Source organism: Colius striatus, chromosome 9 (assembly GCF_028858725.1).
Source record: "Colius striatus isolate bColStr4 chromosome 9, bColStr4.1.hap1, whole genome shotgun sequence".
NCBI lineage: Eukaryota > Metazoa > Chordata > Aves > Coliiformes > Coliidae > Colius > Colius striatus.
The window spans coordinates 33,156,918-33,184,094 of NC_084767.1; positions in this window are offsets into that span (position 1 = coordinate 33,156,918).

Sequence of the window (27,177 nt, forward strand, 5' to 3'; positions counted from 1 at the left end):
GACCTAATGACTCTGTTAGCCCTTCTCTTCTCTGTGCCTCTAAATCTCAGTCTGCCTTCTACCTTTAAGTTGCCAGTGACTGGTGTTCTTCAGGTGCAACGGCCAGAGCAGTGAGTACCAGGGCCTTTGGACACCAGGGTGTCCTGTCTGGGATGCGTGGACGAGAAGCAGGCAGAAAAAGAAGGCAATGAGTAAGGGACTTCAGCACAGCTGGTCCTTTTGTTTCCCTCCCTCTCTGCCCTGGCTGTGACTTAAAGTTGCTTCAATTTGTAGCCTGTTCAGTATCCATCCTGTGAGATTCAGTGCTGATGGCTGGTTGAGAGATGAGCGGTAACTGTTTTTTCTCCCAGTCTAATCTCACATTCCAGGTGGAAGAGATCATGTGGAAACCAAGTAAAGTGCTGAGAGTTACTGTCCTCCGCTCACCTCGTGAATATTATTATCGGAAAGGATGGTTTTTACTTGGCAGCTTTGTACATGCTGTTCCAGAACTATTATCATGTACGTTGATTCAAAATTATCAATATGCCTTCAAGAAACTTGTTCTAAATCCTTCTGACAAACTATTAATAGAAGTCATTGGAGCAGTTGGACTCCTCTGAAGATTTAGACTTTTTACTGTTCAAAACTGTGGCTGCTGAGAATGCAGTATGCAGAAACGTTACTTTTGCTTTAGACTTTTCTCAGAGGAATTTCTGACAGAAGAGAAGCTTCATTGTTTCAAAGTGCAGTAGAAATAGCAACATGACCACTCTCAACTCAGAGGCTACAGTTGATTAGGTGCAGAGAGAGGCACTTGAAGAGCCTGCATTTTCCTTCCATACTCACAGGCACTTAGAGGACATGTTGTGTCATTATATGAAAAAAAAATTACTTAACGGCAGAGAGCTTTGAAGAGTTCAGGAAAAATGAGTATATTTGAACAGAGTTTCTCAAGCAGTCCTGCTTCTGCCTAAACTAGAATAAAGGAGGAGATAATGAACTAAGTGATACTCCTAATATGCAGTACCAGTCAATTGTTGGGTGTTAAAGAAAATATTATCTTTGCCACCTTCAGTGGAGCACAGGGGATTTCACAAGAGGTGGAATCACAGAGAGATGTCTCTGTCTCCCCTGCAGAGATTTAGGTGGAGGAGATGCTTTGACAGGGTAAATTAGATGCAAGACCAAGGCCTTCTGATCACATCTGGTTTCAGTGGGCTTATTTTAATGGGAAAACTGAGCTGAGGGCAAATTCTGCTAGTGATTCAGAACTGTGCATTTCATTAAAGATGTTGATTTGGGTTTTTTTCTTAAGTTTCAACACTTCTGACATTTCCTGTTCCCTACTGATACCACTACTGAAATCTTAAAAGATCTGAAGGGATAAAGAGCAGCCCACTTGTGTTTGCTTTCCTGCCAAGTGGCCACTAGCAGGGCAGTTTTATCAGTCAGTCAGAATCTCTTGAGAGAGTTGTAGAGAGGGTCTGGACTTGGCCCTCTGAAGCCTAAAGCTGAGTTTGAGACATCCCAAGTTGTTTTGGAAAAGTGCTCAATTCTTGTATACGTCTTCAAAGTCTGACTGATACTTTCCTAGCAAAGCTGGGCTTCTTGGCAGTGACAATACTGTATGTTTGAGGTCCGGCCACCACAGGACCCAGATCTTGTTTGGAGACTTTTTGCTCCAATGGAAGGATAGCTGTAAAAATCAAAATGCAAAATGTGGAAAGAGCAAAACTGTTTCACATAACTGCCATTGTTATCAGATTATTCTCTAGTACATTGGTTTGTGGGCTGTGGTTATTCAGCTGTGTGCTAAATGACACTACTTCTGTATTTCAGTCTCTTACTGCTTTTGAAGATTACTGCTTGTCCTGTGGCTGATAGATGGGTCTTTTAGGACTCAAAAATGCCCTAGCAGCACTTCTGAGCCACTGGGATTATAACTACGGAATAATTTTAAAAAGCCACTACTTTCTGTCTGTGCTGGCTTGAGAACATAGGTCAAACAGGTAACAGCTTTGCAATAACCCAGGTGTTGGGTGTGTTTATGATGGCACCAGCTGAACATCTGCAGGTCCCGTCCAGCACAGCAAGTCTGCTACCTTGTGGCAGCAGCCCTCGGCTCAAGCAGCCCAGCAAGCCCCTCTGCGTGGGCTGCTGCAGTAGCACCAGGGCAAGGAGGGATAGCTTTAATGCTGTTACAGCTCTACTGAATGATGGAGTTGAAATGAAACTGCAGTGACTGGAGCCAGTGGCTGTGCTGGCTGCGTTAAGGATGTTCCAGCTGTACTTATCCCTGTGCAGTTTCCAGAAATGTATCTGTGTTTCTTCTCCCAAAGTGTTCTGAAAAAAGCTGCAGGGCAGCAGCAAGGGACAGAGGTGGCCAGTGTCTCTGACACAGTCCCAGTCTGAAGGGGAAAACTAGTCTAAACACATAAAACTCTGTGTGCATCTGTGTCTGAAGCAGACACTGATTTGTTTGTTTGTTTCACGTCTTGTGCCCCTGAGCCCTAGGGGCTGCCTGTTTGCTTGCCTGGCTCACCATGAGCACTAGATGAACTTCTGGGGCAGCCTGAGTACCTGGTTATTCATGCCTGTGATATCTTCATTGTCCCCACTTCATGCTGCTTATGAACGTGGCCCAGAAGAGCTCTCTGTGGCACCGTTTCTCTGGCTGGATGAGTATGCACAGCATCTGCTTTTTCCAGAGGCAGTTCAGAAGGCAAACAAGATGAATGTGTCCCACATTAACACATCATCAGAAGGCAAGTATACAAAGGAAGAAGATGGTGGCCTCAATGGAAATCATCTGAGTGAAGCCAAAGGTGTGTCTAAATTTCCACTTCTTTTTGCCAAGATATTCTTTGCAAAAAGAAAAAACTTTCATTTGAGTGTAAAGTCTGCTTTACCTTAGGGCTGGAGAATTGTGAGAGGTTTTTTTTGTGTTTGTTTTCTTGCATCGATTTCCTGGCTATTCCTGCTTGAAAGCTTTACTGAACAATGACCGAATCCTTTTGTCTTGCCTGCCAAATAAAGCAGATCACAAGCAAAACATGTCATGTATCACATTTTGCAGACAAACTGGAAGAGAACTTGGATGCTTCACTCTGAGCTGGCTGCCAGTTCTTGTGGGCTGTTATGTTCAAGCTATATGGCAAAAGCTCTCACCTTTAAAGATTGGGCCCTACTCTGAGCACTAACTTGAGCTGTGCTGCCTTTGTGCACAAAGGTTGTAGTGATTGTCTTTTGTGAAGGATCCACACACAATTCAGAGGGGTTATCTGGTTAATAGAAGGGTTTGTGTGACAGGGTGTGCAAGGCTCAGCATTGATGTTAAATGCATCTTTTGAACAGCAATGTTTTATGCCCCAAGAAACAGCATATTCAAATGCTGACTGATCAAATCCAAATGATAACATCAATCTGTCTTCTGCAACAAAAATATTGGACAAGAATTAGGTCCAACAGATGTCTTTGATCCAAATTCTCTACAGCTTTCCTTCTTTTGAGACCACCGAGTCAGAAACAAAGTTTTCCTGGGCACTCTGTTCACTCGGCAGCTGGATGTCCATCACGTGAGTACAGATTTTAGGGCAGTTTTGGGTGCTCTGTTCAGTGTTTGTTTCCCAGGAGAAGGCTGAGGTGGGGTGTCGGTGATTACAATGACCCCTAAAATCTTCACGTTTGTCATTATGTATTGCCATGCTGTTGATTGGGTAACCACAGTGTCAAAGCCTACTCTCTGTCAGGCTTGCTCAGTGTCTTCCTAGGGCAAAGGATGTCTCTCATCCTGAGATCTAGACCTCTCTAGAGGCCTCAATGTTCTTGACCTCAGTCAGGTGTGCTTTTGTCTGTGTCTGGGCAGAGATGTGGCCTGGGCAGCCCCATCTACTAGCAAGTATCCACAGCTCTGCTTTGGATAATGGAGTGTTCCCTTGTGGCTGTGGTAGAGACAGGCTACTAGCCGTTGGTGTGGGCAAAAAGCAGGCAGAGTCTAAGGCTGGTTGAGTTCAAGTATTCTCTTGAGACTGTTTTTCATCCCAGAGCGAGTGCAAGACATCACATTTGCAAAGGGCACATTGCACCTGTCTCTCTGCTCAGTGCAGAGATGAGAGTGGGTGTTTTTTGGGACTGCTGGAATTTGAGTATGAAGCTGGTTGTTCAAAGCTGACATAATTTCAAAGATTTGTGCAAATTCTCTAGGTGAAATTTCCTGAGGAAAGTCTAACCACAAATCAGCAGAGGTGGTGAAAGGAAAGGGCTAGGAAAGGAACTTCCAAAAAAATCTATTTTAATTACATATTGTGAAATAAAGGGTTCCTAAGTATGCCAGCCAAGTATTCTCAGAAGACTAGAACTATCTGCATGTTTTATTTTCAGTAAGACTGGCCTTTTTTTACCTTTCTATAGGGAATTCAGCTGCTGTTTCATGAGGCAGATCTGCAGTGATGTGTGCCTGTGTCCCAGATTCTCGTTAGAGGGGGAGGAATGATGAACTAACAGGAGGAGATCAAAGTTCCCACAATGCTGGGCTCACTCAGACAAGATGGTATGGGAGGAACAGACATGCCACAATGGGCTTAAATAGGGCAAAGGCACTGGACCTGAATGACATATGGAATGGTTAGAGGTGAAAAGTTTTAGTTGTGATTTAAGAGTTTCAAGGGGCAATGGCAGATTAGGGGTAAAACCGCTATGTAACAAACAGCTGATTATTTTAATTTACTTTTTTTTTCCTTTTATTTTTGTTTTTCAATCAGATCTTAGCTGTTTTGTGTGAAGTCTGTCAGTCTGTAGGATCAGAGCCCATTCCCACTGAAACCGGAGTAAAAGCTTGCATGGGTTGTGAGCTTTCTAGCGTCTAGTCAATGTTGCAAAGTTTTTATCAAATGCTTTTACAGAAATTTATTCTACATCACTGAAGTTGCTTCTTGGAAAATATAGTATTTGTTAAGAAAAGAAACCCCCTTAAAGTTTCCTAACCGATAGCACTCCAATGACCACTAGCTTCCTAAATGACAAGCATAAAGGGAACAAAAATGTGGCATTTGACTTCCTGAGTACAAAGGAACTAGTGAAGGACAACAAATATTGTCCATATTTGGTTTGAAATGGAGCCCTGCACAAACCGATGCTCCTACATACTTAGCAGTGTTTTCCCCCCATGCTTACAGCCTTTGTACAGGCCATGTGCATGTGTCTGGGTACACACCTATGTGTAATATATATATTTGGGGTTCATACTGCTCACCTTCCCCCCACTCCTGATGTAAATAGAGATGGGCTGTAGCTCCTTTCTAAGAATGCTTGGGTTTACTAGGCATTTCATTATGTCTGGAAAATGAAAGAGGAAAACTATTATAGTCTTGTATTATTGTTTACATATTACTGCTTATACATACACACTCTTACCTTCTTGCTTTCTCAAAACTTGGTGTAACAGAACTACATTTTCATTGCTTAGACCCCCCTCTCTTCCTTAAGCTTAATAAAAACTAGCTGTAGAGCAGCCACGTAGTGCTTTCACAGTGCTATGGCAGACAGAGAGGAGATCCAATGGACAAATGTAGTCAGTAAAAAGTCAGACTAACTAGAAGGAATTCCAAGTTAGACAGAGACCCTACAACCAATTTCCCTTGATCTCTGAAAAGATTAGAGCAGGATGTGTAAAGGGGCAAGATCATCTCTCAGCACTCAATAGGAGCAGAAAGTCTATAAACTCTGGAGGATCATTGACATTTCTTGCTCTTTGGCTCCCATTTCTTGTCTGAAAACCATCAGGGGCCCAGATCTCTCCATAGGCTCATCACTGCAAAAGGCACTCTTCCCTGACAGTCTCAGCAGAAAGATCTGCTGGAAATGCTCCTGGTGCCCCTCAGTAGTGATACATTATTGCACACTGATCCAAATTTCTTTGTCCCCTGCAAAAAGGATAAATTGTTCACCTTCATTAAATGTGAATGTTTTCAGAGAGATACTAAAGGATGGAAAGGGATGTGAGAGAGCATGTTGCTCACATTTGGGATTGGGATAGCTAAACCTCACTCAACTCTTCTGCCTCTCTGCTTGGTAATGAAAGCCAGGTCAGGAAATGATGGCTTAGCTATGGCAAAACTGCAGCTGCCAACTGGTCATTACAAACAGCCTGTGCCAATAGGGCGTTGTGGAAAAACTCTTCAGTATGTCTACGACCCTCCTTATTTTCCTTCTCTCTTCTCTGCGTGCTCTTGCAGTTTACTGCTAGGAGGCCTTGTGCATCCTGCTTTGTATTTGGCCTCCTGCTCCTGGCCCTTGGATTTTCCAGCAGCTGTTTGCAAATGAACTTGCATGCCAACCTAATATACACTAGATGTCTAATTTTAAAGAAGGAATGATCCCAGATGCTTTTCTGACTTGTACTGTAATATATTTTTGATAAACAGAAGTTCTGTTCTTAATCTTCCAAATGTGACATAGCACTTGGAAAAGCAGCCATGTCTGGGCCTCCCTTACCTGCCATTTCTCATTTCTGTGAAGAAGATTATAAACTACATGACAAGGTCTTTAATCACAGTTTGAAGGTTAATGCCAAGGCTTTATGCTCTGCATTGCCCTCAAAGCTTAGCAAAAATACTTGATTCCCATGCATGTCACAATTGCTTGCTATGCCAACTCTTGCCTGGTTATTGTTGGCTTTGTAATAAAGAATCCCATGGTTGGAGATAAAATTGTACTATGGCAATGCATCACTGTGAAGTTGCATAGGGGAAGCCATGGTAGAAAGGTTCAGTGATGTAAATACTCTCAGAATTTGCTTTAGGAGACATTCTTGGTTTTATCAGCCCAAGAGAAGACACCTTATGAGGAATTTGCACAGGAACTGTTTCTCAGCCAAATAAATATTTGCATGCTCCTAAGTCAAAGGAAACTGGCATTTGACTGAGGGGTTATGTATGGCAGGGACAGAGCTGTGCAATGTGTTGGGCTGCTGTGGTGTGACAGCAAGACCACTCAGATCTGCAGGACTTTTGGTTCAACTGGGCAAGTGAGCCCTGTTGGCAAGCAGGTGCTGGCGTGACAGAGCTACCTGTGTTGTGTGGTGTGCAGCTCCAGGAGCCACCAGTTAGGCCAAGCAGATGAAGACCATTTTTTTTATTATATGAAGACTTGAGTCTATGATCAGTTGAATGCATTCAACTTTTGGTAGTGAATGTAAGTGTAAACACACTACACAACTGGCCAATTACTCCTATCTGTCTGTCCTGGAGGTTTCTTACCACAGGAGAAAACTAGGCAATATTCACTTTGCCTTCCTCAATTTGATCCTGTGCATCTTTGATCTGCTCATTTGGAAATGTGGTGTTCAAAGAGATCAGTTGTCTCTAGATAGATCTGTATATGCCACTTTGGTAAGTATTTCTGTATGTCTTTTCTGTAAGGTTTTTCTCCTTATACCCCCTGGCCAACAGAAGACTGAGAAACAGACAGACGTACACTTACTTACAGTCCAGTGCTTCAGATATGTCTCCAGTGTCAATATTGCAAGGTTTTATGTGAAACAGAGCAATGGTTTAAGTACTAAACTATATTACTTCAATTCTCTATCTCTGTCCACCCCATTAGAGATGAACAAAAAAGAATTGAAGCCCCTGGTGCAGGTTCCTCTTGGGCCTGGCCTGCTGCTAAATGGAAGAACAGGGAAGAGGGCTGTAGCTTGAATAAGCCTGACAACTATCAGACAAGCACAATTGCTGACCAGTATTACCCATCATACTGGTTAATACTTCTGGATTATGACTGCAGGCTGTGATGGAGGTGTTTGGACTACCTCTGAGGAGAGCAGCTTGAGCCTTAGAAGCTGTCGCAGGGGCTGACTGCCCGTGTTTAGACACCTTAGCTACCTCATTGGAAACTAGCCTGACCTGAAACTAGCCTCTGTAGCATTACCCTGTCTCTCTAGGCATACATTTCTTTTGTACTTTGCCTGTTTGTATCCACTCACCTGTGGTCTCTTACACTGAAATTGCAAGCACATTCAAGCATGGAAATGATCTATTCTGCTTATGCCTCACTGAACAGAGAAGGATCCTAGACCCAATGATGCTACTGTGATAGCCATAAATGTTCTTATTGGAAGCTATAGTTAAACCAAAGGTTTTGCATGCATTCATTGAGGTGTGATTGTCTGGCTTTGCTTTCAAGGTCTATATCAGCGCAAGTCCTAACCTGCTACTGCATTGTTTGGAGACAGCCTCTGGAGACTCTCTTGTGAGCTCCAAGAAAGTACATTGCTCACTGTCTTCAAATATGAAGCCATGATGAGAAGGTACAGTGCAAGAGTTGTTTTGGTGCTGTGCCTTTTTCTGGTCATGATTGGGGAGAGTTGCCTTGCTTAACCACGGGCCGAAGTGGAATTCATCCTCATGGGATCTTGATAAACCTTGCTGGTAGTTTGCTGTTCCCTCTAAATGCCAGGACATGGTGGTGGCATAACACTATGAAGTTTTAACTCCTTTGTAGAGCAGTTTTTACTCCCATTGGAAAAAATTTCTAGAGCCACCACTAAGCAGAACATACCACTCTTGATAACGGAAAAGATGTCATCAGCTGTGGAAAGCACATCCAGTTGGTATTTCATATGCAATGTGAAACTACTGTTATAGATGGTGCTAAATTGATAATGTGGAGGAATGTGTTACAAACAATACAAATGCATTAATTAATTGCTTTTTTTTTGATAGTTACACAAGTGCAACATCCATTGGATGCCAGTAGCTGCTGAGCATCTAATCTCTACCTGTGCTTGAGATAACAAGACTTTCTGTAACAACTCCCAGCAGTGTGGAGATTGCATTTTAAAGCTTGCCAGGGCATGGGCCATTTGAGAAATGTGAGGCTGAGATCTGGCAAGAGTTGTGATTTTTATCCTTTGGATACCAAAGCTGGATATTCCAATTTGAGGGAAAAAAAACCCCGACCAAACAACCAAAAACTGTATTTTGTAGCTTTGTGACACATGATTTGTACTGGTTTTGTCTCCTACCTGAACTCATGCACCTCTAAGGGATACATTCCTGTTGTTGACTTATTTTTCTGAGATGAATTTATAGCGTATGTACTCACCCCTTATGGCTTGATCCAAAACCAACACAAAGGGATAAAATAGTTCTAGAAAGCTTTTTCTTATTTTAATACTTGTGTTGTTTTTTCACAGAAGATTTGCAATGATTTAGTAGCGTTCTTAAGACTAGCATAAGCTAGTTAGCTTTGTAGAGAGATGTAATAAAAAGAAAAGACAAAATTGCATAGTCTTGGGAAGACAAAAACAGATACTGGCAGCTACACAAGAAAGCTGGGAAAATTCTGGTTCTTCCCTATTATATCAACTGGTTTAATAACAGGCCTAACTTCTCTAAAACCCATGTCTTGTACGTAATCACTGCAACTTTAAAGAACAAGATATATTCCAGTCGGATGTCTTGGAACATCCCTTCTTGCATTTCTTTCCAAAACTAGAATTTCCTATTGTTTTGTTTCTGTGCAGTATCCCTGGGAAGGAAGAAGTTTGACCACTGATGAAGTGTGTGAGCAATAGTTTAAAAAAAAAAAATTAAAAAGGAAAAAGAAAAAGGCACAGTGCATATTTTGATGGCAAATCCAGACAGAAAATCCAAGAGTCTCTCTTGCCAGGTATGTGTGATTCTAGGCTCTCTCTACTGTCACCCCAAAGGATTAGTTGGGTTTGTAAATGTACACAAATACCAGGGAGTGGCAGATTCTCTTACAATATACAGCCCCTCTAACCTCTTTGTTCTCAGTACCTGCCAGCCAGGATCAGCAGAGTATAACAAGCCCTTTCATTACCTTCATTTTTCCCTTTCATTTCAGAGTGCTCTTTTCAAATTTTTTTTTTGTTTTGCTGTAATATGAAGCTAATTCTATAGTCTAGATGTTGACAGACATATGCTTCCTCTGTAGGTTTAGAGTTGGTGGGTGAATAGCGTGTCTCTCTGCCACATTTAGCTTTGTGCTTTGCTGGAACTGACTGTTCCAACACATTAGGTATTTTTTTGTTTGTTTCTTTCTTTTTTTCTCTTAGACTTCACCTTTCTGCCCCTATGAAATGCAAGCTGCTTGCTATTTCATATCTTGCTTCTGTACAAAGAAACTAATTATTTTTCTACACCATCTTATACTGTCACGTTTTTTTCTACATTGCAGTGATTCTTCAAGAGGAAAATGGCTGTCTTCAAGACAAGTGCCCTGCTTGACTGCTGCTATGTATTTAGAGTAACTATGGTGCTCTAGTGGCCTGAGGTCTCTGGAAGAGACCATAGAAGGAGATGATCATGGTTCCCAGGGAACTGAGAAGCGTTGGATCCATGTCCTGTATTTCAATGCCAAACTGTGGATGGAGTTTCTAGACATTTCCTAATGTTTTGTTGCAAGCAGGAGCTGCAGTTGGCATGGATGTGTGTTGTGATCTTAAATGGAAGAGGATGTGGAAGAGAAGGCATGTGCCATGATGCATTCTATGCATTTAGCAGTTGTTTCAGACTGCTGTAGCCAGTTGGAACCAAATTCAGCAATGGGAAGTCCAGAGTTATCTACTAAATGGACAGAAAGAACCTGGACGAACAGCAAAGAACATGCCGGAGCATGATTTGTGAGCACCAGACAGCAGTGAATGCAGCTCAAGAATTGTGAATCAATGGACTTGCTACTCAGCAACAACATGCAAAGCTAATTCCATAACAGTTCTGTGCTGGGAGCAGACCTAGGTCAAATACTTTGACTCACATCCAGTGAGTGCTGCTGCTGAAACAGGAAACATGGGCATGTAAAATGAAATGGCACATCTGAATTTTTTCTTTTCATATTTATAATTCTGCTCAGAGGAACAGAACATTTTTCCTGGAAGAGGAAATGTTGGGTGGAATAAGAAAAGTGCACTTTCAAAACCGTCTCCAGGTTGAAGTACTGAGCAAGTATTCAAGTAGCAAGAAAGTAGATTTGGACTAAGAGTATAAGAGAACTTAATCTTTGATTGGCAAAAGGCAGCCACCTGAGGAACAACATAGGTAGCTAGGGCTCTTGAAGTGCCTGTAAACTTGATTGAGAGGAGCTATGTGCAGCTGGCTGGATCATCAGAGATGTATACGTTACTACAGTTTTCCTAGTAGCACTAGACTTTCAGTACTTAGTGCTCTTTTGTAATTGTGTTTATAGTTGATGTTCTTATGATAAAAAAATACTTGAAGAGTTAGACCTGTACATCTTTAGATATGTTTTCAGTCATTGAACAAGTGCTTGAGTAGATAGCCATGATTCTTTTCTTAATAGGTGTATTGATGTGCTAAGAGTTCTCCTGTTTTCTCCACAGAATTCATTCACATTTCTTTGTCTGATTTTTTTTTTGCTTTTTTTTAATCCAAGTACCTGTCTTGCCTATTCTCTTTGTACTCTGAAATTGGAACATACCTCTGCAGGAAATACAGGTGTATACAGATGAAGTTTTTGATATAGGTGTTTCATGAGAATTAAGTTCACATTCATGTTCTTAAAAATGAGAGATTAAGGCTTGGGTTTTTTTATCTACCCAAACATTAAATATGAAGTATTCATTTCTTACTACTTTTTTTTTTTTTTAGCAAAATCTCCATAAGATTTACAGTAGTCTTTTTCTTTTCTTTCAATTTTTTTGATGCCCTCTGAGAAATTCCAGCTTTGCTAAAATTGGTGGTGGACTCCCAATCTTCACTGACAAGGAGGTTTACTCCTGCTGTGTTGAGTTTTTTGGTGTAAAACAAGCAGTGTAATTCTGAGTTGCCCAAGCTCTCATTTACTGCTTAAGGCTTTGGGTTTATATGGCTATCTTCTCTGCATGTTTTTTTCCTAGAGAAATATGACTTGATGTCACAACAGTTGCGCCTTTTCCATCTCTGGACTCCTGCAGATGAGCAGCAAGGCCTGGCAGGAACATCTCATGGAAGAGAGTAGACTCTTTTTAGTAGACTGGCTTCAGCTTCCTAGTACAGCCTTTAAAGCTGTGGGGGTACTTGGTCTGGAAAGCCCAAGCCTTGATCTCATTTTATTTCATTTCAATAAACATGTGCCATTTCACCTCTGAGATGCCCCAAATGCCTGTACTGACTCCATGCTTTGGAAGGTGTTGGGTGTGAGCCCTGGCCACTGATTTCAGATGAGCCTGTCAGATTTCTCTGTTGATTTGGAATTGATGGCTCCTTTGGCAACAACCATTACAAAAGACTATTTTTCTATTAGAAAAACAAGCTGTCCCCGGTATGCTCTCCTCCAACTGTGCTCATGTTCATCTTTCTTCTCTTCTTCCATTACCATGGATATTTGGCAGGCCCTCAAAACCTCTGGGCACCCATTCATCTATCTTCTTCTAGGGTTATGGTGTTTTGGGAAGAACCAAAGCACACAGGGATCCTATAAATACTGCATGTCTGTGTGTCACTGTCCTTCCTTGTCTTCCCATGATGCCCTTTCTCCCCTCTGCCCCAGCTCTTTCTGCATCCTGCCTGCTACTCCTTGACATACTCTAATGACTGCTGCAACATCACCTGGATGCCCCAACCCTACCCTGTCCCTGTGCCCTCCTTGGCCATACAAAGGTGACATTGGGGCTGGGCTCATCCCACAGCAGTGAGTGCAGCCTCATCTAGGTCAGCACCTCCAGCACCAACATCACAATGTAGAGGCAAGGACCCTAGTGTCCAGAAAGGCTGAGGACCCTGGCAACTGAGGTACTGCTGACCCAGGGAGATACCCAGGACCGAGGCATTTGAGGATGTCCTATCTGAGGCACCCACCAACCCACGTGGACCCAGCTGTCTGAGACACACTGATCTGTGGGAACCTCAGGGACTCAGTCATCTGGGACACCCACCACCTGCCTGAGGACTCAATTGTGCACCTCATTTTTAACTGTGGGTTTTTTTTAATAGAGAAGCTTGATACTGCAAAGAAAAAAGGGTTATTAGTAAATATTGAGCAGAATTAAGTTTGTGTGCTACATACAGTGACTCACTGCATTTCATAACAAGTTTTTCCAGCAAATGGACAAAATCTTCTGTGTGAATAGCTTAGCTCTAATTATCAAAGATCTGCCAGATTTGTAGCATATGAATAATTATTAAATTGACAGCATATGCACTGCACTATTTAACATGTAATGAAACTGTTTTGGTGAATATGTGAGCTGAGATTAAAGCTTCCAATTTAGTCACTGACAGCGGAATCTCTATGTATGGAAGATAATGCTTTTGCATTAAAACTTTCATTGTTGATAATTTTTCCATGCAGTCATTATACATGCATGGATCCAAAACAGATCATTTTCCTGGAGGCAGAAACAAAACTGCAAAAGTCGTTGAGGCAGTTGGGCAGAGCCACAAGTCTGAGTTTGCTGACAGGGAAAAGAACGATTTTGAAGGAGAGCACAGTCTATTTTACTTGGAAAAATCAGTCAGGTAGAAAACTCTTGATCACTCGTACCCTAGCATTGCCTCGGCTGGATCTGGCTGTCTTATTTCCCAAGCCCCACTGCCAATTTCAGGTGTTTTGGGAAGAACTATGGTTCCTTGCTGGGAAATAGATGACATGGTGCTTCTGGCTGATCCTCCTTCCCCAGCACACTGATGACTTCTTAAAGTTACTGCTGATATCTCTGAAACAGATGATACAGTTTTGCAGCATCTGGTACACATTTTTTGTGTACCAATGTCAGGCGATAGAACAAATAAATATTCCCTACACAGAGAGAAGACTATACTGAGGTCTAGGCCAAGTATGCCCTCTGCCTGTCAAATGCAAAAAACAGAATCAAAATGCCTCCTCTTTTCCTGATGAAGAGTTAGAATTTTTTCTTCATCATGTTTTAATTCTTGCAAATATGGATACAGTCTAGTGTCAGGCAGCTGCATGGTCCTTCCTCTGTGACAGCCCCAGGAGCATGTGGTGCTACTTCCATGGTGTCAGGGCCATGGGGCATGATTATGGCCCCTCACTGTCCCTGCCCTGCCTCCTATCACCCCTATCCATGGCTCAGGACCCCACTTCATTTCCTGCCCTACTAGCACCATAGGAAGCTGATCTCCACCTCTGCCCCAGGCCTGCCTTGTCTGGCCATGGGCTCTGCTGAGCTTGGCTGGATCTGTGTGCTGACATCCTGGCCTGACCTCAGCCCCTTTCTGTTCTTCTGGCTGAGGCCTAGCCCTGCCAGCCCTGGGAGCCCCCACTGCCACTGGCCTTCCCTGTGCCTGGCACATGAGGTGTCCAATCTCCCATATACCACCACCACCACTAAGACCAGACCTCTTTCACCGTTTCAGCTACTATGAAAGATTAGTCCACAAAAATCTTATGCTAAATTGAACAGAAAGTACTTCTGTGATTCCTGCTTTGTGATTTTTTTTCGAGAGAACACCACTCCCTTTTAGAGACATTGTCTCTTTGGTACAAAGCCTGGGGAGTGTGTCCGTGCAGCAGAGTACAGAGCTTCCTGAGCTAGATTTAAATGAAGTGTGCTGGATATCACAGAAGAATCCAGCTGTGGGACTCAGCGTGGGCTAAATTTACCCTGCCTTTCTGCACTGTGAACATACTCTGCTTTAGAGGTTTGACAAATGGCCTGCAAGTCTGAAAGCTTCAGGAACAGCCTGTCATTAATCCCAGGTTCAAATAGGAAGTAAAGAGTGCCAAGAGACACTGGAAAAAGAAGAGCTGCTTGTCACCACCACTTAGAGGACCTGAGCTCTTCAAGAGGAGATTCTGAGCTCCCGATGAGAGGAGACTTTCATAAATTGCTTTCCAGTTTTACAATTATACAGCCAGACTGTATCTTTTGTTACCAGCACTTCTGAAATTGCCAAAAAAAGTGCCAGTTATTGAAAAACACTTTTTTCTTCTCTTTTGCAAAGACTGACTCTAAGTCAGTGCATATTGCTCTATCAGGAATGAAACCTCGGCTTATCATGAAGTGAAGACCCATAGGGTACATCTTTTTAGGGAAGACAGGTGGAGAGATATGAAAGCAACTCTTATTTTCTTCTGAAGCTTTTAAAAAGGAGACTATTATCCTTAATTTTCCTTTTTAACATTGCTTCTTTTCATATACAGACAATCCATATATATGAGTGGGGAACTATCAATGCTATGGGCCTAAAGTGTTTTGAAAAATCAGCATAAAGTCAGGTTGCTCAGGTACCACTTGATGCCCAACACAAAGTAATGCATCCTGACCTGCTGTTTCAGGAAAGAATAGCTCTATTTTAAATGTTTCAGTACATGATTATGACTCAACGAGTCATCCGTGTTTTAAATGCAGCAGATTCTGTTGTGTGGGTACATATGTTTGTGATGTATACATTGATGAGAAAAAGCTAGGGTTGACTGTCTACTTCCACTTCTCATTTTGATAAACTAAAAATCTTCATAGTTGTTTAATTTTAAGATAGGAATGAAGAGTTCCTCAGGGACCGGTTCTGGGGCTAGTCTTGTTCAACATCTTCATCAACGATCTGGATGAGGGGACAGTATACCCTCAGCAAGTTCACTGATGACACCAAACTGGGAGGGCTGGCTGATTCCCCAGAAGGCTGTGCTGCCATTCAGCAGGATCTCAACTGGCTTGAGAGTTGGGCAGAGAGGAACCTCATGAGGTTCAACAAGGACAAGTGCAGAGTCCTGCATCTGGGAAGGAACAACCCCATGCACCAGTACAGGCTGGGGGTTGACCTGCTGGAGAGCAGCTCTGCAGAGAGACCTGGGAGTCCTGACTGATAATAAACTGAACATGAGCCAGCAATGTGCCCTCGTGGCCAAGAAGGCCAATGGCATCCTGGGATGCATCAAGAAGAGTGTGGCCAGCAGGTCGAGGGAGGTTCTTCTACCCTTCTCCTCTGCCCTGATGAGGCCTCATCTGGAGTCCTGTGTCCAGTTCTGGGCTCCTCAGCTCAAGAGGGACGGGGAGCTTGTGGAGAGAGTCCAGTGCAGGACCATCAAGATGATCAGGGGACTGGAATATCTTTCATACGAGGAAAGGCTGCAGGAACTGGGGCTGTTTAGTCTAGAAAAGAGGAGACCGAGATGGGATCTCATTAATATTTACAAATATCTAAATGATGGATGTCAGGAGGTTGGGGCATCCCTTTTTTTCTATTGTATCTTGACAGGACAAGGGGTAATGGGATGAAGCTGGAACACAAAACGTTCCATTTAGACATAAGATAAAAACTATTTTACTATGGGGGTGAGGGAGCCCTGGCACAGGCTGCTCAGGGAGGGTGTGGAGTCTCCTTCCTTGGAAGTCTTCAAGACCCACCTGGATGTACTCCTGTGTGACCTGATCTAGGTGGACCTGCTTCTGCAGGGGGGTTGGACTAGATGATCTCTAAAGGTCCCTTCCAACCCCTACCATTCTGTGATTCTATGATTCAATGAGATACTAGATTGTGAAATTAGAAGCTTTCTGCATAACCCTTTGAAGAAATAACAATGATTTTTTCACAACTGAATTCTTATTTTTGATATCCAGCTGAATGTAAGTGTCCAAGATTAACCATAAATTCAAAAGTGAATATGAATGACTGAGGGAATGATAAAATTTCTTTAGCCAGCCAGGTAAAAACTCAAGTCTTTGATCTTGATCTGCAGTAAGAATGCTGCTCTGATTCAATTGTCACTTAAATGGGTGTAAATCAGGAATAGCTCATAGGTCTTCTGTACTTTGTCTTCCGGTAAGTCTCAACAGCTTGACAGAGACATGATCTAATTTAAATGTCATTGAGTATTTATTCAGAATGAGGCTTAAAAGAGGACTCTGGAGCACTTCTCTCTTTGAAAGGGAAAAGTAAGTTAAAAGAAAAGTAGTTTACAAGGAAAAGTCAAGGCAAGAACACTCAGCATGCGAGCCTGCTAAGAGACATGGCAATGTTTAATCCTTACTGTTCCTAACCCATCAGGCCAGGCTTGCAATACTGTGTGACTTTCTGATCTTGCTTCTGGACATACTGACTGCCTAGAGAACAGAGCAGTCCAGACCTCCTAATTTTGTTCCAGAAAACAGAACTTAATAATATTGCTGTTTCTACAAAACCATGTCTGCTTCCAAACAGCCTTGGGATCTTGATGATATCTCATTCAGCACAATCATATTCTTGAGTAATATGGCTGTGTGCTCATGAGAGTTATTTTGTTGCACTCAAGAGTGCTGTTGTTAGTTTTGCCCACAACCTGCTCAGCCTCCTGCTACCAGAAGGGTAGCAAAGTGAGACTCACTTTGCCGTGTATGTTGCCTTTTGAGGTCTCTGGTTAAGTGAAAAATTTACATCATATTCTTAGCTGTTGAAAACTACAAGTCATTTTCCTAATCAAAGAGACAAGTTCAGAATATGGTTGGTTTTGTTGCTCTGTTTCTTCAAACTTCCTTATGGCAATTGCACCAAAAGTCACTATTTGAAAAAGGTGAAGTTAAATTCTGAGATTACTTTGTCATCATAAAAAGGTGATGACTGACTGCAAGTGTTCTTTATGGAAAATAAATGGAATGCCTGAGTTTCTTCACTCTGGTTTTGCTTGCGTGGAGTAAATCCCAATTCTTGATGGCAGCTACAAGAGAAGAGCAAGAAACCTAGGCAAGAACACCAGGGAAAATGTATACGACCACCTAAAAATGAAACAATTGAGAGCTGGTTCCTCCTTAGATACTTAAGACTGGAAGTTAAGTGAGAGTTAGTGTTGAAAGCTGCTCTTTCCCCATCAGCAACAATGTCCTGCTTTAGTTCATGTCTTTACTGACATTTACCTCCTTGGGTTTGTCAAGTGTCTCCACTGGATTCTGAATGACACTGCAGCAGACAAATGCTAGTATCATCTATTCTGTGTGAAAAGCTCATCCCCTTCTATCCTTGAGGTTTCAGAGTGGAGTTTTTTTAAGCCAAGAACCCAGAGTTTTAAAGAAATGTATATATGTTAGTGCATATATCAACACACACACACACACAGAGCTACACATGCACATACAAATATAAACTCATCTTTTATTAATGCTCTTGTGGCTATGAATGCTGATGACATAGGAAAATGTAATATGACCTTAGAAAAGACGTTTATTAATACATAGTGAAGAACAGGCTCCTATTGCAACTCAGTTGTTATTTACTAATTGATAAGTTTTCCAGAAATCAATGGGAATTAGTTTAACTGTATTTTGATTTTTGATTGTTTAAAAATTTCCCTGACTAGTCTCTTCTTTATAAGTATCATATGTTCTTCCATGTTAGCTTGCATAATGTAGCACTAAGAGCAACTGAATCTGCTCAGTGGTGCTGATGTCTCTAGCCCCCCTGAACCTCTTCAGGGGATATCTGCTGCTTTGGAGAATAGGTACCTCCATTGTGTGACAGAGCTTATACAATACAATCATATTGAAATGCAGTACTGGACAGAAATGAGAAATATGCTTACTTGGAGATCCAGCTGTCAAATGTTCTGAAAGCTTCTCTGCTGGATATGGATATTACTGCTGGGAGCATGATAAAGAAGAAATATCTGTGTTAGGAGTTGTGCTGTCTTTTATCAGTGTCTTTTTGTAAATATATCATGAGCTAGAGCTTGCTTAGTTGCTTCATGAGCTCATGAGTGGGTTGACATTGTACTAGTGAGTCTTTTTCTGTGGTCAAAGCATTACAATGCACTTAGAGTTGCCCTTGGCTAAAGCCATTTTAAGCAAGAGAGAGGAGGATGAATGAGACTTATAGCAAAGGTCCTTTCTTCCTTGTAGATCCCTGAAGGATGGAGAGCCTCACCCTGCCTAGCTGTGTGAACTTGGCTGTTGGATTCCTTGCAAGGTAAGGACTTTGAAGCTTTTTAAGCTGTTGAATGCATGTGCATGTCCATAGATACCTGATGGAATAATCTTTAAGCGTCAAGAACTGAGCTACATGACGGAGATGAAATATGGAAGAGAGGGAAAATTGGGAAAGATTCACAGAAGAGTGACAACAAAGTCTCCTTTGAGTGAAGATCTCATGATAATATGAGGCTCCAAATGGGAGCACTGTCACTTCAACTGCTACCTCTTTAGGAACAGGTTTACATTCCTATTCCAGGATTTGACTATGCTCTTTGGAATAACTGATTCTGCAGAGCAGGATATGTTATGCTAATATCAGTCTTCATACCAGGCACAATGCATGAAGAAAGCCAGTTTATACTAGCAAACCGAACAGTTAAGTTCTGAATTGCAAAGATGGGGCATTGCTTACCAAAGTAAAACACAAAAATGAGGAAACTAAAACTTCAAGTACATCTGTCACTTATCCCTTAGTTTAGAGGATATCTGAAGCACCTCTTATGCTCAGACAACTCAAGAGGCCAATTCATAAATTCTCCAAGGTGGTATTTTTCAGTGGACTTCCATCCACTTCCCACCATCATTCAAGGCAGAAGAATGTTCTCCTTTCTATTGAGTACCAGTGAAGCTTTAAAATCTCTTTCATTCAGAACATTCTTGGTGGCCAGAACACCAAGGTAAAAATGGTATTAGCAGCTCTTTGGTCATGTGTGAAAATTTTTGTGTTCTGCACATTCTGTAAATATTGCAACTGTTAGGGAAGATGGACTCCCTTTTTTTCAACCCCATCTGTCAAGCTGTTACCTGTTACATAAAGGTGAAGATAGCATGGATTCATATCTAGATGTTTTCAGATAGGCTTGTCCTTCTAAAAAGCCACAAGACATCAATTACAATTATGATTGGAAATTCTGTAGTTTGCACAATAAAAGCCACAGTGTTTAAGTTTATACTACAATCATGCAAGTATTCAATGTAATTTTCTGAAGGCTAACATTCTTAACTATCTTACATTTAACATCTCCTGTGTTTGGTGGAAGGAGGAAAGGTACTGGTTACACAGATCTTGGAAAAATAGCTTGTCTTCACTTTGAACCATTAGACATGCCAGACAAAATACACGTACGTGTTTGTAGATATTATGCATTGCTTACACATCTTATGCTTCAACAAATAGGCCTTAGTCAGCTATTTATTTATTTCTTGCATTCCAATGTCACCAGTGTCAGACTGTTAAAGATTAACTTGACAATTATTTTGCAAAACACAACGGACTTCATTAACCTCTTGTAAGGACATTTGACATTAAAATATGTCATTTCTTAGACTAACATAGTGATGTACTTCATGCTTTACTGTTCTTAATGCTCTATTAGCAAATACAATTCACTCTTTCTTGTAGTAAATTAAATCATTATATATTTATTTGACTTTTGGTTCTAAGGCCCAGCTACTCTGATATTTATTATAGAAGCTAACAAAACATTTTGTGAGCCCCTTAAAACCTTAATTGTTTTCTGTTTGGAGATGTCCATTAGCCATTAATGCAGAAAACGCTAAAATACCAACAATACTTCAATTTCCCCACTGAGACTGAAGTTGGGCAGTTTCCCATGTTTCTTACTAGTACTCAGGAGAGCTCTCCTCTACCACAGTATCTTTTCACGAATAATTGGTCTCAGCTGTTCCATTTGGTGTTTTAATGATTCCAAAGTTTTTATTTGTTAATAACAGAAATTAATAAAATAAGCTTGATACCAATTTCAGCCTAGGGCTTTATTTTCCTCACTGTGCACCTGTAGTGAAGATGATTGCTTTTCTAGCAGTGATATTCTTCCTAGGCATCTTTTCTAAGGAATGTCATAGAGTTCATTGCTGAGCTGTGAATTCCTCTTATTTGTCTAGGGACTTTGGGTCTTAAGGGTGGAGTGGAGTGTGTGTTTTGGCTTGTTTTTCTTCTGTTTCATGCAAGACCTTAGCTCTAGGCTAAAGCCATATAAAAAAAAAGATATTACAGGGGTCTTATCTTTCAAAATAATTTTACTTTATTAATTTTTGGTGCTGATGGAATCCCAAGCAAACTTGGTGAGTTGAGGGAAAAAAGAAAGAAGTAGAGGCACCAGCTGTCAGATGGAGAGCCTTTCCAAAGAGCTTTAGACCAAACTTAAAGGAATAGCTAATGCAGAAAGAATGGTATTTTCTCAATTAGGAGCAGTTCTTTGATCTTTCCTGAGATGTCCCCTATGATGGAAGTTTGTGAGAAACTAGGCTGCCATTGATTGCCAAAACTGGGTCTGAAGAATGAAATGGTATGGTGGTTTGTCCCTGGCTGGATGCCAGTTGCCCACCACACTGCTCTATCACCCCCTTCCTCAGAAAGCTGGGAGGGGAGAAAATAAGATGGGAGCCTCATGGGTTGAGATAAAAACAGTTTAATAGAGAAATAGCAAGGCCATAGACATGAAAGCAAGCAAAGCCAATAAAGCTGTTACTCACTACTTCCCATCAGTAGCAACGTCCGGCCACCTCCTGAGAAGCAGGGCTGCGGTAAGTGTAACGGTTGCTTTGGAAGGCAAAAGTGTTTCACGCTCCCTTTCCTGCCCCTCTTCCCAAGTTTATATTGCTGAGCTGACATCATATAGTATGGAATATCTGCTTGGTAAGCCTGGGTCAGCTGTCCTGGCCATGACCCCTCCCAAGATCCTGCCCACCCACAGCTACTGGTGAAGATGGGGGAAGGAATACTGAAGGGACAGCCGTGATGCTGCACATATAGTAGCTGAAATATTGATGTGCTATCAGTACATGTTTTTAGCTACCAACAGAAGGCACAGCACTACAAGGGCTGCTGTGGAAAACCACCACCACCCCAGACCCAATACAAATGGAGATGGAAAAACTTACATTATCTTGCTGCTCATCTACATGTCTTTACTGTAACTCTTGTGGTCTGGCTGTAGCTGGGATCACCAGTGAAATTTCTGTCCTTGATCTTGAGATGAGCAATGGATTCTGTGTTGTGAATTGTATTGACTCTGAAAATGACATCAGGGACAGTTATCCAAACAATAATCTCCCATTGCAAAGCCCTGGATGACAGGGATAAAGGTCACACAGCTGCGGACAGACACCTGATCAGGCTTAGCTTATTGCTTCTAAGCCATGTGGCACTGCAATGTGGTACACAGATGTTTCCTGAATATATTTTGGGTATATCAGAAATACAAAGCAGACATAAAACTAGAGAGGTGAGATATCTCTGCAGAGCACTGATGAAACTGCTGTAGAAATTCTGTATCTGCTTCTGTTGGACTTGTTTTTAGCCTACCAGGAATACAGACCTTGAAAAATGTAAAAACTCTTTTGCATCTCAGTCCTGGGAAAATACCTTTGTCCAGCTGCCTCCTGAGTACCTTTCTATCTTCTTCAAAGTATCCAATTGAAGCATCACAAGAAACTCTGTCAAGCAGGATCTTGCTTTGAAATCATTAGATAAATAAGATTTAAACCATTCTGGGAGCTCTGTAACACATCTAACTCTTTCTTTTCCCTTGGCTTCTTCCTCAAAATAAATAGCTTTTCAATTAATCTGGAAGAATAATACACAGACCTGTTTCTTTGCAGTGTGGTTGAGAGCCGAACCTCAGGACCTGAAGGCCAGTTTCATTGGCTGTATACATTGGGAAGTGACTTCAGCACACAAATAGAATTTTTATACATCTAATTCTGTGATTGTTCCTTTTATTCCCTAGTATTTAATGATGGGAAAGCTATTTTTCCTCTCATGCATATACTAAAATGTTTTTTCAGGGGCCTCTGTTGTGAAATAGAGTGAAACTTCTAGTGCAGTAGTACGTATGTACGTGTGTGGATTCTGATGAGAATGTACATGTTTCCTGGATGTTGCTCTCCAGGTAAGAAATCAGGATGTTACACTTGCTCTCTTAGTTCCCCCGTTTCCCAATGTATTCCTGTATGCCACAGCACTGGACAGGGTAACTCCAGCTGATCAGGAGTCTGTTGCTGCTAATCAGGAGCCAGTTGCCAACCTCTGCTATGGGTATGGACCTTCAGAGAAGCTCACCAGTCTCTGTTAGCAGCAGTGATGTGTGTGGAAGCAGAGCTTGCTGCCAATTCTCAGTAAGTTGACAGCTACATGAATGACAAACAAAAAACTCAGCATGTCATTTCAGATACAAACCTTGCTCGGAAAACAATTCTCAGCATACTGAGCTCACAAAACACTCATGATTGAGACAGTAGAAATGATTTCTACACCTTCCACTCCTAATGCCAAGAAGGATTCAAGCCTTCTTGAGAACCCTCCAAATTTATCCAGATACAGACCTGGGAAGGCAGGGAGGTGTATGGTGTTGGCAGCTGGGCAGAGAGCCAGATAGCTGTTCTTTTCCAGACTTTCATGGCTGCACAGAGCACAGTATTTCCCTCTACCACTTAGTAAATTTATTACATCACCAGCTGTTACCAGGGAAACACAGAAACTACAGATTTGGATCTTGGCAGCTAGGTGTAAAGAGGAAATATCTTGCTCTTTTAGGGGTCAAAAAAGAAAGCTGAAACAAATTTCAGAATAGCTTTGAATTGGAAAAAAGCTGAGGTAGGTTAATAATTCCAAACCAAACAATTAAAGCTGCTAAAATGCCAGTGTGGTGCCTATTGTGTCATTTGCAGAGAAGAAGCAAATCAATTGCAGGACTTCTAACATCTTGCAGCTTAAACATATCCTGCAGACAGGGACCGTTACTGTTGACTTACAGCTTCAGTTCTGACCAGTGGATTTAACAAGTTGCTTTTAGAGATATGAAATCCTCTGACCAATGATTTTTCAGAAAGTGCTGATAATTGCCACTTCCAGAGAAACTTTGCTTATGTTTCACAGCAACAAAAGTATGTAGTGTTGAGTTTTTCTAAAACTATGTGCAATTACCATTACAGTTGTGATAAAATATATGCTTTTTATAGCTTTAAAAAATGTCGGGTTTGTGAGAACTGATGTCTCTAGACATGCATTTTATGGCTTTTAACTACTTGAGATTTTTGAAGTTATGGAAATCACATTTTTGTCTTTTAGTGACATTAGCTGATGTTTTATTTATGTTGCATTCCTAAATGAAAACACTGCTTTCTAAATGGATTATTGTTAAACTAATGAGTAGTGGAGACCTAGCTAATATTAGGTCTTGCACAGGCCTGTTTACTTTCATTCACATTGCACAAGATGTATAGGCTTTTTATGTACTTGAGTTATCCACAAATGCACGCATTTTTGCTGCAAAGGGAAATGAAGCAAGCTTGAGTGAAGGCTCAAGCTGAATTCAGGTTTGGAATTTTACCAGCTGTTTTGTCTCAATTCATACCTGCAAGGCTGGGGGCTGTAGGTGTCTGGACATGTCAGAAAGGCACAGATTGTTATACTCATCAGGTGGGGGGAGATCTGAAACAATCTGTATGTAGCATTAAAGACTTGTGGACTCACCCTGTTCAGCTGTGTCTCCACTAAAGGGCAAAATTACATAGTAAAACTCCTCTTGTTTCTAATTGGGTATGAAATATATCCATGATGGAGGTCCTTATGTGGACACTGAGCAGCATTTCTATCACTATTTCATAACTGTCTTAAATAGCACAGGAACAGGTTTAATCTGGTTTGTGTTCTCCATACTGAAAACCAGATAAGATTTGCCTACCAAACACTCAGTCTGCCTTTCCCCCGTTTTGTCTGTGGCCTTGGATCCTGGTGTTTCTGTGACACAAGAGCAGTTTGCGTAGAGTCTGGATCTTGTTATCTGGAACATGGTTCGGTGTTCCCTGTTGTGCCTTGCTTCAGAGGGATAATGTCCAAGGAAACAGCTGAGCCATGGATGGATTGAAGGGATATGTCATGAGAAAGCTGTCCAGAGTCATCTGCCCACGTGCTGGCTCCCATTTCCAAAGCAGAGTTGCAGACAGAGGAGATCATGCATACTCCAAAGAACTTAGCTATCTACACCAGTTCCTTTTTTGTCCCTTCCAACCCTTAAGATTCTGTGATCCTGTGAGTCACTTTGAAAGGCTCCTTTTTTGGTCCCCTTGAGTTAGACTGTTGGTTTCTGTTGCTTACGTGTTTAGTCACAGTCCTGAGACTGAGGCTGCAACAGCCATTTGGGCTGTTGCCACAGTTTTTATATTGAGTGATGGAAATGTCATCCTTCCCCACATTTTTAAGGCTATGAAAGATGCTTTCAAAGAGGAAATAATGTACTTCTTGGGAAGATTCACATACAACTAGGATGGTTCACCTATGCAGACTTTCAGGTTGGATGTATCGTTTGGAATTCCCACGTGGAGGAGAACTTTTTATGTGTGTGTGTGCATGGGGTTTACAATCTCTGCCATGGTTTTAGAACTAGGTGCATTCCCATGGCCTGCACATCCTCCCCAAGTACACTCTCCAAATGCTGGCTCGTCTGGAGGTACTCTGAAGTACCCATGGGAGACCAGGAGGAAGTACTGTGTGAGCCCCACACAGGCCTTTAGGAAAATAAACAAATATGATAAGCATGCATTAATCACAGCAATATATGTTTTTTATTATTTGATATACACTGGCACTTACAATTGTAAATGACTACAGAGCACCTTCCCATTTGTGCTGGTGTTCTTCCTATATGTTGTGAAGTGGAACAGGAGGGACAATTTAATAGGGCATACAGGGACAGAAGACAAGAAACTCCTATATGATGCTCTGTTTAGCATAAACATATTGACTCTCTGACTAAGAGAAAGGAGAGTGAAGGGGATGCAGTGAATAATGCCCTTAGACGGTAAACTATCCTCCTTTCTCATGTTTTTATCTTCATTTTTCTTAGGAGGCAAATGGAAAGAATTTTCCACACCTAAACCTGAGTGTCATTCATACTACATGTGTTTATCAAATTCATCTGGATAGGAACCCTGTCCCCTGAAGAATACTGTCGTGAAGAGCCAGAAAACAGATCATTACATCTGCTAACTGCATTAATGTGAGCTGGTAACAGAAATGGGCACAGAGCAGTTTTCTCCATTCCTTTTGGATTCCACTGTCATGGGAGAGAAGATAAAGAAAATTTCTACTGTGCAGATTATGACTATGATAGATGAAAATCCCTCTTAAGATGACACTTTCTTGCTCTATTTCTTGACCTTCTGGTGTATGTTACATCTTGGTTACTGGCTGAAGTGGCAGGTAATCAAGTTTTTAAAGGCCCTAATTCATAAATCTAATAACAACACCAAGAGAAGGTGAGGTGTATTCTTTTCTTACTGCTGTATAATTAATGGAACTGATGTCACATTTTCCCTGTAAAATTGCAAACTCTGCAGTAAGGCTGAAGAAAGGATCTATGTTGACTTTCAGGCTCCAGTGGGATGAGCATTAGGAAGGATGCCTTCCTCTACCTTCATTAGGAAGAAAGAGACAGTGTATGAGAAATACTTTCCAAAGCAGTGTTTTGTGTTCAGCCCTTATTTGAGGGATTTGTTGGCCTGCAGCTAGGGATACTTACTGGTGTCACTCAAAAAGAGGATGCACTGGCTGTGAGCTGACATGGGTCAGTTTTGAGTTGCTATGCTCCCCAGAAAGGACTTTGCCAAAAAAGGGGAAGAATTCATTGCCTATTAGAATGTACTATGCTGTACTATGCAAGCACTTTAGTAAGAGTTTCTGTATATGAATACTGGCAGTCTTTGAAATGCAAAAGAGAAGTAGGGTTACTTTGTGTTCACTGAAGAATTTTTGCTATTGACTTCACTGGAACCATGATTCTCACCAGATCCATATTCTGAAGGCCTAAAGCACCCTTACAAGGGCTACAGCAAATTGATAAATCATAATAACAGTCCTCAGTTGACATGACAACCAGCACCACTCCTTAGGATCTTGCCCTGCAAACCTGTAACCATCTGTCTATACCCCACTTCCTACTCACTCATGGGACTCCTTTGTTTCTACATTTTTTTATTGGAACTTTTATTGACATTAAAGTATTTGAAGGCAAACTATGCTCCTGGATACTTAGTGTTTCAGTGTTTGGGCTTCAAACACTCTGGGACGTGCTGATTTGTTTAATAGCTACAGTCCTTGCTGGAATGTTTTTTAAATTGTGTAAACATTCCTAGTACTTTCACGGGTTTCTAAACTGATTTTTTTATGTGAGTACAAATTTAAGTTGACAGTGTACTTTCCAAGTTGCAATTAAATAGGACCAACTTGCTAATGATAGAGCAATATCTCTGAAATAGCTTTATGATGTCTTGCAGTGGAAGACTGTTCATTAACACTGATTGGAAAAACA